Genomic DNA, 15,291 nt, shown 5'->3' on the forward strand with positions numbered 1-15,291 from the left:
CCTGGATCTACCCGCACACACCGCAGTTCTGACTGTGCAGGAGCACTGAGGACGCCCGGGTCTCCATCCTGGCTCTCCGCTCAGCAGCTGCTCTAATTACATATGCTGGTTAGTATTTTTTAAGGATCCGTTTTCTTATGTAGAACACAGGAATAGTAATGAGGCCCACCTGACATTAAGGATTCGGAAGAATGAGCGACATCCATAAGGAATTACCCGGATGCCTGGAAAACTAGGAGGCCTACACACAAGTGCTTACTCTCCATGCACGTGCGCACCCCGTCCTCCTGATGTCAGGATGGAGTTCCCAGTGACCAATTCCCGATCACCTTCCCATACCAGCTCCCCGAAGGGAAAGAAGTCCTGTGAGTGATCGTATATTCTCTTTTCCATGGGAAGCAGCAGCAAACATCGAGTACGACAGGACAGAGGTCCTCAAACACTCCCGGTTCTAGGCACACGGTGATTCAGCTTCTGCTGACGCTGACTGCTGGGAAGGCCATCGCTGCCCAACCCGCTGCAGCAAACAGGGCAAACACATGTTTTGGCTTTACGGATGCTTTATCAGCGGATATAAAGCACTGCTACTTTGCATAGTCATGGTGCCCTAATCTTAAGGTAAGACGCTGCATTTTGGAGAATACTGCGCCAAATATATTTGGAATTCCTAAATATAAAATCCCCAGAGGTTCTCTTTGGAAGAAACTCTGAAACCAAAGAACTGACGATCCATCCTTACAGCATTTTATAGGTTGTATGCAGCTGGCACTTATCTTGGCTACTCTGAGAACCTCATACTGGAGGAGGGGCTTCAGTATGTTTGCAGAAAGTCCAGTCTTGAGAAGAATTTAAGAATTCAAGACTCCACCTGGCAGCTCTCTCCTCCCCCGTTTAGTCTGGTAGCCAGAGGAAGACACTTGAGCTTTCTCATTTGTTTTTCCTTCACTTACTCTGTCCTTGGGCTATGAGGGTCATCAACAGTCTTACTTTTAAAAGGTGGAGATTAAACAAACAAAAAAAGCAAAGAATGGCTCTGTAGATGAGGTGACTGGAAGGACCAGAGAGTCAAGAAACACGCCCGGCTATAGTGCAGCCACCTGCCTGTTCTTCCTGAGTAGGACGGATCCCTCGCTGTCCCACGTGCCCCACCCTTGTCTGGCAACAACGCACCTTTCTCAAGGGCCACTTGCTCAGAAAGACTTCCTTACCCGTCCCCACCTGCTCCACAGGACACTCTCCCAAATCAGGTAGATTGTGACCTATTTGCATAGGATTATACTCATTTCTTTCAAAGCAGTCACCCAGTTTGTAATGATGTATGCTCCTAGGTGCTTAGCTATTAATGCCTGTCTCCCCTGCTTCCGACGACAAGTGCCATTCGCCATAGCTATGTCTGATCTTAGGCATCATCTCCACCCCAGCACCTGCGTAGCACTTAGCAGAGCTTGAAATCATTAAATAAATGACAGCATAAGCTTTATTCTAACCAGTCCTCAAAGGACCGTGCGGAGAGCCACAGTGTTTGGATGACCAAGCTCCCAAGTAAATCCTGCTGTGTTCACTGTAGGAGGTGAACCAGGTCGGATCAGGAACGTTGTTCCTTGAATCATGGCCCCATGGGGCAACTGCACAAGTGCCACATGCAAACTTCTACACCAGACTGTCAGCCACACAAACATATACAGAATTTGTCATATTTACGGATGAACAATTTCTATGGGTAATGCAGCCAACTCAAGGGGGAGGGGGTTACTGTTAAAAAGATGGTCACCTGAGTCTGAAAGCCACTTCTATATTTTAAGATATGACATCGCCTCTGGCTAATATCCTGTGACTTTAGCATGTTTATAGTGGCTAAGACTCTAAAGCAAACGGGTGTCTTCATACCAGAACTGTCACAGCTGATCAACACGCGCATCTATTTTAAGTGTGCTTACTTGGGACCACTATTCGTTTCTTAGCCAATCAGTCTCAGCCAACAGTGACAAAGTAGAACTTTCTTTAGGCAAATATTTGTTAATGGGTAACAGGTGTGTTTTTATTCATTAAACATCTATTTTGAGCACTTAAGTTTTCTGTTAAGCTTTGTAGTGACTGAATAAAAGTATTTTGTGTTTTTTTTTCCAGTTGTTTGGATACATTTTTTTTTTAATCGTACCACTATTGCACCTGTGCCCAGCTTATATGGAGAATCATCGCAGAAAACCCCACCAGAACTGAATTCTCCATGACTACTTCAGGAGCAGCCACAATTTTCTCTATGAGGTATCTCTGGTCTTTTCATCCACCAAAGTCTTCTCTAACATGAAAAATGAAATAATGAGGCAAAAACTATTTGTACACATTGTAAAACTCAATGCTAACTCCAGACGAGAAAGGTAGTTTACTCCCAATTTCCCTTTGAACACCCCACCAGTATTTTGTTGACCAAACAGGTCTGAGATGCTTCCACCTTGAGGAGAATCACAACATTTACCTGTGGATTTGTGTTTCAGGCTTGTTCTTGTTTTTTACAGATTTGTTTATTTGAGAGGGTGAGTGAGCAGGAGCAGGGGTAGGGAGCAGCAGAGGGAGAAGGAGCAGCAGACCCCCCCCCCCCCCCAGCAGCGTTCCTGACGTGGGGCTCGATCCCAGGACCCGGAGATTATGACCTGAGCCCAAGGCAGGTGCGTAACCACTGAGCCACCCGCCGAGGCAACCTGTATTCCTGTTTAATCAGATGAGATACATTCATCATGTTTTTCAATGGAAGCATACAGAACTTGTGACAAAGCCAGAGCTGGCATCTTGATATATATATATATATATATAAATACATTTATTTATTTATTTTAAATGAGAATAATACGATTTTAGAAGACCAACCATCATCTGGGTCTTCTGACCTCCAAAATCATGTGTTCACAAAACAGTTTAATTGCCCAGTTAGATATTTAATTATTTTGGGATTACAACTTCCCTTTCCTTAACCACCTGTATGTATATATGTTTTGCTGTCACTTGTTAATACTTACATATGCAAAATAAGTAAGCAACATGGGTGGGACATTTTTAAGTGAAAACAAGCACAGTTGTCGATTTGGTTAAATAAAAATATCCTACCTTTGTTACAAAGATACGACGACTTTAAGGAATGCTAAAATTCCAGCTTAACTAAGGAGCGTTTGCCCCTAGAAACCGCATGGGATCCACAGAGGAGATTTCAGTCTGTCACCGTACAAATGTCCTGACGTACATGATGGGATGTCAGGGTTAGATTATGTGCAATTTGTGAAGGAAGCCGTGGGACACAGACAGTGCTCTGTGCAGTGTCACTCAGCAGGTTGTATCTACGCACGTGGTGGTGGAAATCAGGATGACAACTGGCCCCAGTTAAGTCCAGACTCACATTTGACTTTCTTACGCGTGAACACCAGACGACCAGTCAGTGTGTATCTAGTTGTATACGTACATCCAGTTTTTGTTGATCGGTATTTTCCCCTATAGACTAATCAACCTGATGCTTAAGGAATAGATCCAAGAGAATCCTGTCATCAGTTGTTAAGGGTCAAATGCTCCGACAGAGAGAGGTCAGCCTCAGAGCCACTGAGGACGCAACGTGAACCGGACCCGGTGTCTGCCTCCCAGGAAACCACAGGACTGAGCGGCAGCAAATAGCAGAAGCTGCAACACACAGAGTTTGGGGGACAGAGTCCACACGAGGTTAAGGAACCTGCTGGGAGAGTGAGTGCCGGGGCGCAAGAAGGCCGCGGAGGGGAGCACCACACACCCCACTCCAGGGGCGCAGCAGGCGGCCTCGGACCAGGACAGACGGCATTTCTCTCCACGAATGCTTCCCCCTCCTGCCGAGGGAGGTGCTGAGGGAAACTGCTGCCATAAAGACGCAGCATCACACTCCTGCTTGAAAAGACCGTGGCCCGCCGAATGCAGGAGGCAGGTGCAGAGGTAAGTGCAAGTCGAGTAAACACGGCCCCTCACAGAGACGGCATCATGAAGGCGGAGGGAAGTCACCACCGAATGTCGCCGGGATTGACATCATGTCACTGTTTTAGAGACTGGGCTACGGGGGAGGCAAGAAGGGAGACAGGGAGACCAAGGAGAGCCTCGCAAAGTAAAGTCGGCAGTGGCTAGACCAACTTTACTTTGCGAGGCTCTCCTTGACCAGGGGATGCGGGAAGGAAAATCATGCTGGGCGACGAGGAGACACACGTGACAGGATTTAGACACGGGGACTGCAAAGAGGAAGGAATGCTCAGCACCCAGACATCTGGCTGGGGCCCCTGTGCAGACGGAGGCATCCCACTCCTGGGATGGGACCCGGGCCAAGGCTAAGGGTCACAAAGAAGTGTCTCTATTTGAATGTGTTGAATTTTCAGAGATCCCTGAGTGAAGGCAACCACACAGATGCGCCGCCCCATGTCAACGTGGAGGATCAAAAAGGAGACCCTGTCCAGCGGACAATGACTTCCAGGAACAGCTTTCTGAATCCGAAAGCCATTTTCCTTTGTGTTCTATCCCAAGGGTTGGCCCACCGCAGAGGTTTCTTTCAGGAGGAGCAGCGCCACATACATTATGAATCGCTCACATTTTAAAGTAATACAGAATACATCGTATCTGCCTCCTATCTAACAAAGGAGACTGATTACATCCTACGGTGAGGTTCTTGCTCACCCACGCCAGATGGATGACTATTTCTAGATCAGATTAACGATCCTCCCGGTAACCTATCTTGGTTTACAGGAGAAGTGCGGTGAAACGGGACAGTCGTGATCCCTTTCTAAGAATGCGGGGTTTGCGTGTTACATCTTCGCGCTGGTTCTAAGACAAGAACAGTTATAAAATAGATGCACACTTTTTGTCCAAGCTGCCACACACAACAGTATGGCAAGAAAACAAAGCAAACCACAGAAAGTAGCTAAGTAAAGGAATTAGCCTCTTTGCGAACAGAAAGAGCAGCCCCGTGGAGTCAAAGCAACAAAGCCAAGCACAGCTTGGTGTAAACAAGCTTCCTCTTTTTAAAGATCCCACCAGCTGAGGGAGAACAGCAAAGGTCACTGGCGAGGTTGGGGACCTTCTCTGGAAAACGAAGCCGTGAAACATTCACAGATATGCCCAAGAAAATATTAACGATAATTTTCATGTAATCAGCAATCTGTCTGATTATGGGAGAAACAGGTCCATCTGTCAGTAAGTCTCATCACAAAAGTGACTAATTGCATTAAGTCCACAAACCTGTTCTGAGCCTCCGGAAGAATTCTGAAGTTTTAATGAGTTGCCACAGAAATCGAGTCCTCCGGTCTAAGCCATTTACAATTCTAGTCCCACAAAAGTAGGACGTGTGCTTAAGCAGGGAGCTCACATAAACGCTGAAATCCCCCTGGACGTAACGGTGACATGAAGCTGTCTGGAGGTGAACTTAAAACACATCCATCTGTCTTGGTCCTCCTGACCTCGGGCTAATTTACTTAGGAACTAACAAGTCTCTCTCCTGGGAGTTCGCTCTGCGGCCTGCACCTGGGGAGCACAGGAGAACGAAGAGACCCAAGGCGCTGGTCCCCAGGCAGGAGGAGTACCTGGATGCAAATGTCCTGAATTTTTGTAGGGAGTCTACAGGAAAAGTTGTTTAATGCTGATGTAAATGTTGACCTTCAGCTACTGATTATATTTTAACAAAAACACAAGATGCCACTTTAGGAACACAGTTTTTAAATGTGGAAGAGGATAGGTTAAGTTGTTCCATCCCTAAAATTGTATTTGTAATACATGCATTCATGTTCCTCCTAGACATTTACCATATTTAAATGTGAAGTAACACAGGGTATGAAAATAAGAAAAATGCAGAAGACTTTGTCTCTACCATTCTGGCAGAGATATGTAAAATTTGTGTTTTTTTCACATGCAAATATTAAAATTTTTGAAGGTTCTTATGAGAATTTGCCAAACTCAATATGATCCAAATGTTGCCATCTGCCAGCAAAGCTATATTGTGGCAAAAAGATGAAAATTAAACATAAGAACACAGTCACAATTTCAAAACCTTGCTCCAGGTAAAATTTTGCTATTTTATAAAAGCCAAAAGATATCAAATCTTTGCCAAACAAATCCATCTTGCATTTTATATAATAAGGAAATCTGAGCCAAGATAACAAAAGTGTTACTTGTCTAAAAATTGACTAATGCTTCACTTTTTTTTCTTTTGCCAAATTACCATCACTGTGGTTTCTTTGGTGGTTGTGTATCAATGAAGTCTTTTCTGAGAACAAAAGAATTTAAAAAGGCTTTTCTCCCAAACTTTCATTTTTTAAAAAAATTTATTTATTTATTCATGAGAGGCAGAGAGAGAGAGAGAGAGAGAGAGAGAGAGAGAAAGGCAGAGACCCAGGCAGAGGGAGAAACAGGCTCCACTCAGGGAGCCCGACGTGGGACTCGATCTCGGGTCTCCAGGATCACGCCCTGGGCTGAAGGTGGCGCTAAACCGCTGAGCCAGCCGGGCTGCCCCATCTCCCAAACTTTCAAAACTCTAAATAATGTTAATGTTATTATCTTTGCAGCAATATTTCTAGAGCCTATAGTTTTAATTTGGAAGACACTCAAGTGTGAAAAAAAATAATAATAATAAATCCCACCAAAATCCCCCTACCTAAATTTATAGAAGACTTATTCTTACCTCAAAAGAAAAGAAAACACACTGTCCTATCTTCCAGGTAACAGGGTTCTTATACTTAGAGGGTTCTTCAGGTTTTATAGAATAGGAACAACTACTATGAATAATACATCTCATTCTGCCAAAGTTATCAGATAATTGACAATACTTTAGACATATTCAAGGTGTCCTCTTTCTTCTAAAGAGGAAATTAAAAATTATGATTTAAAAAAATTACATAAATTCAAACATAATTTATTGAAAAACTAGTAATGAAAAAACTTAAAATAGGAAAGTCACTGTTATGATACACTAATAAGAGTGCCTTGGTAGGTGAAGAAAATGTCACTTCTTTGGTTGGAGCAGAAGTTTCCTAAACTAATTTGTTTAGTTTGCTAGACAGGATAAGAGAGAGAAGACTCAAAATCAGACAAAAGAGACCTTACAACCAATGCCACATAAATAAAATCACGTAAGAGACTGTTATGAACAATTAACGCCAATAAAGTGAACAACCTAGAAGACATGGATAGATTCTTAGAAACATATAAGACTGATGAAGGAGGGATCCCTGGGTGGCGCAGCGGTTTAGCGCCTGCCTTTGGCCCGGGGCGCGATCCTGGAGACCCGGGATCGAATCCCACGTCGGGCTCCCGGTGCATGGAGCCTGCTTCTCCCTCTGCCTATGTCTCTGCCTCTCTCTCTCTCTCTCTCTGTGACTATCATAAATAAATAAATTTAAAAAAAAAATTAAAAAAAAAAAAGACTGATGAAGGAATAAAAAGAAAATCTTATCATACCTATAACTAGCACGGAGATTGAATGAGTTACCAAAACCTGTCAACAAAGAGAAGCCCGAGATCAAATGGCTTCACTGGTAAATTACACAGTGTTTAGAAAGAATTAAGTACTTCTTAACACTTCTCAAACTCTTCCAAAAAACTGAAGAGAACACTTTGCTTTTATTTTCTAATTTCTGAGAGACAGCGAGGGCATGCCAATGGGAGGAGGGGAGGGGGGCAGATGGAGGAGAGAGAATATCTCAAGCAGACTCCCCACTCAGTGCAGGGCTCCAACTCATGACCCTGAGATCATGACCTGAAAGGAAATCCAGAGTCAGACGCTGACCCAAATGAGCCCCCCAGGCGGCCCTGAAGAGAACACTTTCAAACTCATGTTAAAAGGCCAGCGTTATCCAGATACCAAAGCTAGACAAAGACAAAGACAAATTACAGGCCAATATCCTTGGCATACATAGATTAAAAAATCTTCTACAAAATACCAGCAAAACAAAATCAATAGGCAATTAAAAAGATCATATACCATGACTAAGTGAATTTACTCCTGGCATGCAAAAATGGTTCAACATATGAAAATCACCACAGTAATAGAATGAAGAATAAAAATCACATGATCATCACAATAAAGCATTGACAAATTTCAACACCCTTCATGATAAAAGTCTCTGAAAAAATTAGGTATAAAAGGTATTTAACTCAATAAAATATTGGCCATATATGACAAGCCCCTTGCACACATCATACTCAATGGTGAAAAGCAGAAAGCTTTTCGTCTAAGATCAGAAACTAGACAAGAATGCCCACTCTTAGCATTTTATTAAGTTTAGTAATGGAAGTCCTAGCCAGAGAAATTATGAAAAGAAAAAAAAATAATTTCAAAAGCATACAAGTTCGAGTAGAAGTAAAATTATCTGTTTGCAGCTATTATTTGTATATAGAAAACACTAAACATTCCATAAAAAACTGTCAAAACTGCAAAACAAATTCAGTAAGTTTGCAGATAACAAAATCAAAATACAAAATTTAAATACCTTCTTATACATTAACAGTGACATATCCACAGAGGAAATTAGAAAAAAAATAGCATCAAGAAGAATATTAATTTAGGATAAACTTAACCAGAGTGGTAAAGAAAAGTATACGAAATTGATGAAAGAATTTAAGAAGAATTTAAGAATAAATAAATGGAAAGAAACCCCATGTTTATGGATTGGAAAATTTATTATTGTTCAACTGTTCATAATACCCAAAACAATCTACAAACTCAATGTAATCCCTATCAAAATTACAGCCATTACAAAAATTTAGAAAATCCTACAAATCAAATGGAATCACTAGAGATTTTGAATAGTCAAAATAATTTTGAGAAAGAAACTTAAGTATCACACTTCCTGATTTCTTTTTTTTTTTTCTTCCTGATTTCAAAATACATTACAAAGCTATAGTAATTAAAACAAAATGATACTGGCATAAAGGCAGACATACAGACCAACGACATAGAACAGGACAACCTCACATACCCACGTATCCACGGTCCACTGATCTTTAACCAGAGTGCCAAGAATACGTAATGGCACTCTGGGGAAAAGGGTAGTCTCTTCAACAAACAGTGCTGGGAAAACAGGATAGCCACATGCAAAAGAATGAAACTGGAACACTGTCACAAAAATCAACTTAAAATGAATTAATGATTTATATGTCAGATCCGAATCTGTAAATTTTATAGAAAAAAACATAAGGTAAAGTTTCACGACATTGGTCTAGGTAATGATTTCTTGGATAGGATGCTAAAAGCACAAGCCACAAAGCAATGATAGCAAAGTGGGACTACATCAAAAAGTTTCTGCACAGTATGGAAAACAATCAACAGAGTGAAAAGGCAACCTATGAAATGAGAGAAAATATTTGCAAACCTTATTATCTGATATTAATAATTTTGGTTAATATCCAAAGCATAAAGAGCATATAACTAAAGAGCAAAAAAGAAAAAAAAAAACTAACTAGAAAATGGGTAAAGTTCATACAGACATATCTCCGAACAAGTTCTACAAATGGCCAAAGGTACATGAAAAGATGCTCCACATCTGTAATCATTAGGGAAATGTAAGTCAAAACCACAATGACAGAGTCCTTACACCTGTTAGATGGCTATCAATCTAAAAACCAAAGATAACAAGCGCTGGCCAGGACACGGAGAAAGTAAAGCCCCCGTAACAGTGTTGGTGGAAATGCAAAATGGTGCATTCAGTATGGAAAACCAGTATGGAGGTTCACCAAAAAATTAAATAAATAGTACTACTACACGATCCAGTGCAATCCTACTTCTGGGTATATACCTACGAGAACTGAAATCAAGATCTCAAAGAGATATTAGTACTCGCATGCTCACTGCGGCACCGTTTACCATCCTTAAGATATGGAACAACCCAAAGGCATCATCGATGGATGGATGGATGGATGGATGGATGGATGGATGGAAGAAGGTGTGTAAAATCACTCCACCTCAAAAAAGAATGAAATCTGGCCACATGTGACCACAAGGATGAACCCTGAGGGCCTTATACTAGGTATAAGTAGCTAGTCACGAAAGGACAAACGGAGCAGAATGGTGGTTGCCCGGGGCTGGGGGAAGGGGGAGCCGAGGAGGTGCTGCTCCAGGGGTAAACCGTTTCTGGGGCGCCTGGTGGCTCGTTGGTTGGACGTTTGACTCTTGGTTTCAGTTCAGGTCATGATCTTAGGTTCACGAGACGGAGCACCATGTTGGGCCCTGCGCTCGGCCATGGGGTCTGCTCTCTCCCTTTGCCTCACTGCCTACCCCCTTGCCCCCTGCGTGCATGCACGCACATTCTCTCTCTCATATAAATCTTTAAAAAAAAAAGTTATAGGTTTCAGTTATAGGAGATGAATAAATTCTACAGATCTAGTGATACTGTACTGTGCACTTAAAAATTTATTAAGACAGGAGATCCTGTCTTCATTTGTGTTCTTAATTTGTGTCTTACCACGACAAATAAGTTTTACCTGCAAAGGATGTCAGTCCTCATCTAACTATAACTACTGCAACTCTATTTCATACACTTACCAAATTGAAAAAAACATCTATATAATAATGTATATGCATAAATGTACACGCTATAGATATTACCCCAAAATGAGTTTTTCTGTCTATGAGGATATAAGGAGTCATTAGAATGAATATAAAAATTTAAAACATTATAATACATTGTATTAATATTTCACTATGCTTAAGTAAAAAAGTACTTTAATAAAGGAAAACTGTGCTGAGATCAGTCTGCCTGCAAAACCTTCACCCAGCCCAACCGGTCTTGGAACAGTACTCAGACTTCTCGGACAGAGAAAAGCCAACGAAGCACCCTGCTCTCACTTGCAGAGGGAAGGTGCAGCATGGCATTTCTGACCGCCCGTTAGCTTGCATCTCCAGGTCACCAAGGCCACTGAAACACTCTACACAAACCACCTCTTGCCTTCCCTTCCCACCACTGAGGGCCCACCAAGGATTCCAAGGTATTTTTACAAACTGTTTCAGATCTCCCTCTATCTTACACAATCCTGGTAATATAGGGTCGCGTTGGATTTAAAATTACTCTTTCTTTTGCTGAGCCACACATCAACTGTAGTGGGAGTCCCCAGCTGTGTTTCAATCCCGCAGCTCCAGTTCAAGTCACAGTTGAGTGCCCTGCACATAACATATTAACACGGTGCCAACGTGGAGGACATGGCTGCAAAGTTACTGTCAACAATCGCAGAACGCTCTGGTGCACAGTGCTAGTGATCCTCTGACAGCTGCATTTTACCAGAGCAGATATAAATCTTCAATGACATCAACTGAGAAACAAAACCAATGCTGATAGTAAATATATGACAACCAAAGAATGCTGTCCCTTCATAACTGACACCAGGCCATTATTCATGTTGAAAACTGCTTACATTTGATTGAAACTCTCAAATCTTAAAAAAAAGATGGTGATAGGGTTCTCATCAAATAAATATTGCATGACAATAAAAACACCCCAGCCAAAAATCTTAGGCAGGACTCTGGAGTCAAAAGCACATTTCACTTCGTAAAATAAATTTCTTTCCTGTTGTCAAGAGTACTCAATTCTTCATCGTGTGCGAGCCCTCTCCTGCTAATTCTCCACAGACGGATGCTAAGAGATCATGCACACATTGAAAAGAAAAACATTAACAAACTCAGTGACAAGCATATAAAACAAGGGCTAAAAGAAACAAAAACAGCACATGAAGAGAGGTAAAAGCAGAAGAACGTGGTTGAGGTTTGCACACACATCTCAAATTCACAATATAACCCTCGATACAAGCCTATCACCCCCATTTCACCAATAAGGACACACACTGAAAGAGCCCAACTAGCCTGGATAACATGGTGAATCTGTGGCGAAGCTGGGATTTGTGTTCCACTCTGACTCATTCTTTTCTTTAAAACCATGTTCTGATAGATGCCCACCAAAATCACTCTGAAATGATCATTTAAAATGTCACAATCTGAATTCTTTAAAAACTCTACCTCCATAACTCTTTCCTCCAATATAGGTCTATTTCTAATGATTATAAATTCTGGTCATTTCTGAAAATATGCACTTATTTACCACTTCACATTAAATGCTTTTCGATTAGGTTTCCCAAGATGTCTTTTCTACCTCTTGATATCACCATCATTCTTCTTCTTCTTCTTTTTTTTATGATAGTCACACAGAGAGAGGGGGGTGGGCAGAGACATAGGCAGAGGGAGAAGCAGGCTCCATGGACCGGGAGCCCGACGTGGGATTCGATCCTGGGTCTCCAGGATCGCGCCCTGGGCCAAAGGCAGGTGCCAAACCGCTGCGCCACCCAGGGATCCCTTGGTATCACCATCATTCTTCTTCCTTCATGCACTGTTCCCAGGATCCTGGCAAATCCTTTGCCCGAGGTACCCTGGCTCTCTCCTCGTGTTTTCCAAATTGTCATCGTTGCACACGTGCCTCAGGACGACGGGTCCTATCACCCCCTGGGCACTGCTCTACTCAGGTGAGGATCTGCAGCCGCCACAATGGAGGTGGGCCCCAGGACCTCTCCCGGACTGCCAAACTGAATTCTTGATAGGATGAGCGAGGCTAAGAATAAGGGCATTCTTTTGACCACATGAGTTAAGTAGTTTGCATCTGAAGCACAGCAACAGTAACGTCTTCTGACCTCAGGACTTACTCTGACTTGAAAACTCCATCATACTTGAAAGCTTGTATACACTCTTCACACATTTTTCAGTTCGCATCTAGAAATTTTAAATTTAAATGCAAAGGACCATTGACATTTAACATAAAACTGTGATGTCATTCTTAAGGGGACTCAACGGAATCTATCTGGCAAAATAATCCTGACACCATCTGTTTTAAAAACAGCTGTATAATTATTCTATAATAGAAACGTGAGGGGGGCCTATATGGCTCAGTCAGTTAGGTGCCCAGCTCTTGATGTGGGCTCAGGTCATGGTTGCAGGGTCATGAGGTCCAGCTCTATGTTGGGCCTTTGTGCTCAGCAGCAAGTTGGCTTGAGGACTCTCTCCTCTCCCCTACTCATACTCTAAAATAAATAAATCTTAAAAAAAAAAAAAAAAAAGAAATTTGACATCCTTTCATTTTACTTGGAGATTCTACTTTGATTCCATTCCCCCCCCCCCGTTGGTTTTATACTACTGTAGATACTTTAATACCTGAATATGTTTTATTGAGGACCCTATCATAACTACCTGTACCAAATTTATATATAATCTTTTTTCTTTTGTAATGCTCTGTAAATATATGTTACTATGTATAATGTTGTATCTATAAAGATACTTATCTATGTAAGATACCCATCTATGTAAACACACACAGATTTATCTCCTTCAGGAATATACCTCAATATAGAAGTCACATAGGACCAGCCTACAGCTAATATCACACTCAACAGTGAAAAACACAAAGCTTTTCGTCCAAGATCAGGAACAAGGGAAAAGTGCCCACTCTTGCTACATTAACATAATATAGGGAGGTCCTGGCCAGCAATGAGGCAGGCACCCAGGCAGAAGGAAGGAAGGAAGGAAGGAAGGAAGGAAGGAAGGAAGGAAGGAAGGAAGGAAGGAAGGAAACAAAAAGGGGCAGAGAGAAAGAGGCATGAAAACAAGAAAGGAAGGAGTAAACCTGGCTCTGTAGAAAAGATTTTACATATAGAAAACCCTAAAGACTCCACCCAAAAAACCCTGTTGAAAGTAATGCATGAATTCAGTAAAGATGCACAATATAAAAATCAACACAAAAATCATTTGCTTCTATATGGTAACAGTGAACTATCCATAAAAGGTATTATAAAATAATCTCACTTACAATAGCAACAAAAAGAATAAAATACAGAAGAATAAATTTAACTGAAAAGGTGAATGATGTGAACACTGAAAACTCTAAGATGTTAATGAAAAGAATTGCAGAAAATACAAACTGAAAGACAGCCTATGTTCATGAATCCGAAGATTATTGTTAAAATATCTATTCTAGGGACATCCAGGTGGCTCAGTGGTTGAATGTCTGCTTTCGACCCAGGGTGTGACCCCAGGGTCCTGGGATCAAGTCCCGGACCCATAGGGAGCCTGCTTCCCTCTGCCAGTGTCTCTGCCTCTTTCTCTGTGTTTCTCATGAAAAAATAAATAAAATCTTTTAAAAATATATCTATTCTATCTTTGGGGTAAATCCCCAGCAGTGCAATTGCTGGGTCATAGGGCAGGTCTATTTTTAACTCTTTGAGGAACCTCCACACAGTTTTCCAGAGTGGCCGCACCAGGTAACATTCCCACCCACAGTGTAAGAGGGTCCCCCTTTCTCCACATCCTCTCCAACAGGTGTGGTCTCCTGCCTTGTTCATTTTCCCCATTCTCACTACAGATGCAATGAAACGCCGGGACACCTGCACCCAGATGTTTCTAGCAGCAATGTCCACAATAGCCACACTGTGGAAGGAGCCTCGGTGTCCATCGAAAGATGATGGATAGAGAAGCTGTGGTCTCTGTATACAATGGAATATTCCTCAGCCATTAGAAACGACAAATACCCACCATTTGCTTCGACGTGGATGGACCTGGAGGGTATTATGCTGAGTGAAATAAATCAGTCAGAGAAGGACAAACATTATATGGTCTCATTCATTTGGGGGATATAAAAAATAGTGAAAGGGAATAAAGGAGAAAGGAGAAAAAAATGAGTGGGAAATATCAGAAAGGGAGACAGACCATGAGAAACTCCTAACTCTGGGAAATGAACTAGGGGTGGTGGAAAGGGAGGAGGGCAGGGGGTGGGGGTGACTAGGTGATGGGCACTGAGGGGGGCACTTGACGGGATGAGCACTGGGTGTTATTCTATATGTTGGCAAATTGAACACCAATAAAAAATAAATTTATATATATATATTCTACCCAAAGTGATCTAACAGAGCAATATAATACCTCCCTATGAAATTCTCATGGCAGTTTTCAAAGAAATTGAAAAAAATTTCCTAAAATTAGTTTGGAACCACAAAAACCCTTGAACAGCTAAAGCCATCTTGAGAAAGGAGAACTAAACTGAAGGCATTATGTTTACTGATTTTAAACAATATTACCAAGCTGTAGTGATCAAAGCAATATGGTACTGCCATGAAAAAAGACATACAGACCTAGGGAACAGAAAAGAGAGCCCAGAAATAAACCACACATGTGCGTTTGACTGATTTTCAACAAAGGCACCAAGAATCTACAATGGGGAAAGGATGAGTTCTCTTTAATAATAAATGGTTCTGGGAAAACTTTTACATATCCATATGTAA

At 41.8% G+C, this 15,291-nt stretch overlaps 1 protein-coding gene and 1 long non-coding RNA gene across 22 annotated transcripts in view; one reads left to right on the forward strand and one right to left on the reverse strand.

Moving 5' to 3' along the window:
* LOC121474807 overlaps positions 1-14,435 on the forward strand; it is a 45,673-nt gene extending 31,238 nt beyond the window's left edge. Inside the window, exons 2-3 of the long non-coding RNA XR_005983534.1 lie at positions 2,128-2,265; positions 14,376-14,435. This is a non-coding gene — a long non-coding RNA (uncharacterized LOC121474807). The remainder of the gene's footprint in view (positions 1-2,127; positions 2,266-14,375) is intronic.
* CADPS2 (calcium dependent secretion activator 2) overlaps positions 1-15,291 on the reverse strand; it is a 457,875-nt gene that overhangs the window by 234,281 nt on the left and 208,303 nt on the right. The window lies entirely within an intron of this gene.

Source organism: Vulpes lagopus, chromosome 13 (genome assembly GCF_018345385.1).
Source record: "Vulpes lagopus strain Blue_001 chromosome 13, ASM1834538v1, whole genome shotgun sequence".
Taxonomy (NCBI): domain Eukaryota; kingdom Metazoa; phylum Chordata; class Mammalia; order Carnivora; family Canidae; genus Vulpes; species Vulpes lagopus.